This window comes from Leopardus geoffroyi, chromosome E2, assembly GCF_018350155.1.
Source record: "Leopardus geoffroyi isolate Oge1 chromosome E2, O.geoffroyi_Oge1_pat1.0, whole genome shotgun sequence".
NCBI lineage: Eukaryota > Metazoa > Chordata > Mammalia > Carnivora > Felidae > Leopardus > Leopardus geoffroyi.
Genome location: NC_059335.1, coordinates 32,178,238 through 32,182,477, shown reverse-complemented (window position 1 = coordinate 32,182,477; position 4,240 = coordinate 32,178,238). Strand labels below are relative to the sequence as shown.

The 4,240-nt window shown below is 48.6% G+C and overlaps 1 long non-coding RNA gene across 1 annotated transcript; it reads right to left on the bottom strand.

Moving 5' to 3' along the window:
• Positions 1–245: 245 nt before the first annotated feature.
• LOC123578407 lies at positions 246–2,855 on the bottom strand. Its single transcript, XR_006702374.1, has 2 exons — positions 2,687–2,855; positions 246–350 (listed from the first exon to the last, which is right to left on the bottom strand). It is a non-coding gene; the product is annotated as an uncharacterized LOC123578407 (long non-coding RNA).
• Positions 2,856–4,240: the final 1,385 nt, after the last annotated feature.

Below are 4,240 nucleotides of genomic sequence, written 5' to 3'. Positions count from 1 at the left end.
CAGCCGCGTACACAAAGCCACACTTAGCACCATTCCCCCCCCCCCCCCCCACACACACTTGTTTTCAATTCTCCTGGATCTGCATAAACCTCTTTTCTCAACTTCTGACAAAGAGAGAGGCTTTCTCCCCTCGAATAATTCCTCCTGGCTCTAAAATATTGCCTTGCCTCGCGCATCCCTTGGAGGCGACGGTGTGATGTGTTTCATAAACGGGATTAAATTAACCACTATTTATGCCGGCGATGTGGGTTCCTCCTCTTCTGCCGGGATCGGTTTATTTCATTTCGCTTTTTATTTAAATTTAGGGAGCAGATAAGTGTGCTTTCACATCCACCTCCAGCCTGCTGCATCTGGGAAAGTAAGTGTGTGGGAGATTATGAGAGAGAGAGAGAGAGAGAGAGAGAGAGAGAGAGAGAGAGACAAGCTTACCCATGGAGTTCTGAATGTTTTTTGGTGGTTGTTGCAGCATTGTGTTCCGAGTTGTCATTAGTTCTTTATGATGTTTCATGAAAAATATCTAATTGTAACAACTGTATTCCTCGAGCGAACATATTCCTTGATTTGAAGCACTCACAATGGCCATAGGATAACTGTCCTTGAATTTGAGCCCTTTGTGGGCCATCAATAGGCTTACAATGTGCTGAATTAGCAGGCATATTAATGGGCCCATGCAATAGGCACCCATTCTTCAGCCTCAAATCTTCTTATGCAAATACCCCATGAATTCAGTTCAAAGAGCTGCCTTCAAAATGAGCCGAGCACCCCCCTCAGGAGGGACCCCCGGGCGAAAGTGACATGAGAAAAGTTTGGACACTTGTTTTTATAACTGGACATGATCTTGTTATCATAATCTGATACTGGTCACTTGCATGGCCGGCTTGTAGGATTTTAAACCCTTAACAGAGAGAGATAATCTTGGCCTTTGTAGGAGTGTGGACAGAATCCCGGCGTGCGGGAAAGCCGGCACTGAGATGCACAGTTCCCGCTTTCTCAAACAAAACTTTTCATGATAAAAGCTTTTATCCCGGGATAATCACCCGGCTGGATTGCGGTGGGGTTGGTCAGGTTGGCCGAAGGGCGGTAAAGGAACATTTTAAAAAAATGAAAATAACCGATTCTCGAGATGCCCCACCATCAGGAGGAATCAGCTGTCAGGGTCCCCACAATGGGAGTTGTGGAATTTTCAAAGATCCCAGAGAAAACGGATTTTTTTGTTGTTGTTGTTGGGTTTTTTTGTTTGTTTGTTTGTTTTTTTTTTTTCTGGTAACCTCTCCTTAGCCCCAAGCAAGATATAACATAAGGCTTAGCTAGCATTTCTGGGGGTACCCACACCAGGCATTTTTATTCCGTTCTTAGCCCTTCGCATGTATCAACTTGTTGAATTTTTACAAATACCCTATAAAGCAGCTACAATTCTGATCCCCATTTTACAGATGAGAAAAAATGAGGAAAGGAGGTAAGTAAGTGCTGTGGGCGCATTAACTAACTCCGGCGGGAAACTTTCTCCAGGACGACTTTTCTTGCCGGAAGAATGTGCTTCCTGTCCCCTGTCCCCCTGTGGGCTGGGTGGCCGAACGAGCAGTAGGATTTTGGGCCACCAGGCCCCTAATAAACTGTTCTTTCCTCCTTGGCACAGTTACATGATAAACTTGTATTTATACTAATATTTTGAAGAAGAATACAGATTTTAAAGTTTATTAATTTATTTTGGGAGAGAGAGAGAGAGAGAGGCAGAGAGAGAGGGAGAGAGATGATCCCAAGCAGGCTCTGAGCTATCAGTGCAGAGCCCGATACAGGACTCGATCCCACAAATTGAGAGATCATGACCTGAGTCGAAACCAGGAGTCAGACGCTCAACCGACTGAGCCACGCAGGCGCCCCTAGAAGAATACGGATTTAATAGTAATGCTCCTTGGGGTGCCTGCGTGGCTCAGTCGGTTGAGCGTCCGACTTCAGCTCAGGTCACAATCTCGCGGTCCGTGAGTTCGAGCCCCGCGTCGGGCTCTGGGCTGACAGCTCAGAGCCTGGAGCCTGCTTCGGATTCTGTGTCTCCCTCTCCCTCTCTGCCCCTTCCCCACTCATGCTCTGTCTCTCTCACTCTCAAAAATGAATAAATGTTAAAAAAAAAATTAAAAAAAATAATAGTGATGCTCCCTGATATTGTGACACTATACTTGCATATAGAGCTGAATCCCATGGCCACCCGGAAGATAAATACCCTGAGAGGGTACCTTACAAGCTGAAAGTCAGCTATTGCTTAACAAGAAGTAACAGATCGCGTGGCTCCTCAACAGGAACAGCTGGTGTTTTCGGACTGTTTACCCATTATTTACTCCGTATTTACTGAGCATCAATTCATGAGTACCTCATACTCACACTGTAAAGAAGGTAGGCTCTAATTTTCACTTTACGGCTGAGGAAACTGAGGCCCGGATTGGTTCAGCAATCTCTCCAAGGTCAAGGAGTTGAGATTTGAACCCGAGAACTCTGGGTCACCCTGCCATCACTCTGTTACACGCCCGTCAGAATGTTCCAGCCCCCCCCCCCCCGGGGGGGGATCGTGGCTGCCCTTCGCCTTGATCTGCCCTGCCGGGCACTGCCACTCCCACCAGCTCATTCGAGGTCACCTTCCTTCCCCCAAAGTCCCTTTGAGCCCAATTTCTTTCCTTGCCCCTTCGCTCCCCACCTGTCTGTGGGAGTCTTTGGTCAGTTCCACCTTCTTCGGTTAGTTAAATCTCGCGTGTCCTCGCTGGGTGTGTGCTCAGGTGCGCGTGCGTGTTTGTATTTGTGTATTTGGGTGCTGGGGGCCGTGTGCACACACGTACGGTGGGAAGGATAGTTGTGGGGAGGGGGAGGCAGAGAAGGAACGGGATGATTTATCGTCAGGGAGACGGAAGAACTCAGAGACAGAGAACTTGCGGGTTCTGGATCTGGGTCAACCCCTCCAAGAGACTCTCAGGCAAGAGACGTCTTCTCACACTATCGCACACCCCTCCCTGAGCTGGAAGGCTTGCGAGGTTTGTTACCAAAGGGATCAAATCACACAAGCGTGAGATGTGTCTGTGCTCCCCAAAATAACGTAAAGCAACAATACATGATAATAACAGTAAGAGTAAACACTAATTGTAGATGCTTTATCATGCCCCAGGCACTGAGCTAAGGGTTTTATGTGTGTAATCCACTGGCAATAGATGGGACAACGCAAAAGAGAAAAAAATGTTGCAAATGTGGACTAAAACAAGCCATTGCTGGGAACATAGGACGGAGGTAGGAGAAGGTTAATGAGCAATGGTGTAGTGGTCAGCTTAGGCGCCATGACGAAATGCCACAGACTAGGTTGCTTGAACAATGGATTTATTTTCGCGTAGTTCTGGGGCTAGAAATCCAAGATCAAGGTGCCATCGAGTTGCTTGGTTTCTGGTGAAGAGTCTCTTCCTGGCTTGCAGACGGCCATCATCTCACCGTGTTCCCCCCCCACCCACCCCCGCCCGTGACCTTTTCTTTATGTGCATGTGCACGTGAGCGGGGGCACAGAGAGAGAGGGGAGAGAGAGACAGACACACACACACAGCGCTCTGATGTCTCGTCTTTTTTTTTGAGGATACCAGTCAGATGACAGCCCCACCCGTATGACCTCCCAAACGCCCGTATCTCCAAATACGGCCACACTGGGGCTTAGGGCTTCAATATATAATTCCGGACGGGACACAAGTCAGCCCACAACAAATGGGGCCTCTGGGAACACCTGCTGGAGATAGGAGCATTGGAGGCTGAACGAATGATTTGAACAAGCAAGCTGCAAGTAGGCAGACTGCTTTTGTTTGGTCTGCAACCGTGCTTTTATTTTTATTTATTTATTAATGCTTTATTTATTTTTGAGGGAGAGCGCGCACAAGCAGGGGAGGTGCAGAGAGGGAGGGGACCGAAGATCCGAAGCGGGCTCTGTGCTGAGGGCAGCGAGCCCACCGCAGGGCTCGAACTCACGAACTGCGAGATCGTGCTCCACTGACGGGTCAGCCGGGCGCCCCTGCACAGTGTTTTTAAAATGGGGAGAGGAAGCACCTCAATATTCTGCTTCTTTTGAAAAATTGAAAGCTTTGGCGATACTGAGCTGGCCCTTCCCAAACCATGGCAGCTGGCTGGTGGGTGCTTTGTCTAGAAGCCCCCAGCTTCACTTTTCCAGAGTCCTTACCGCGTCCTACGGGGCAGGCCCACGAGTCCGCGTCCAAAACTTTAGGAG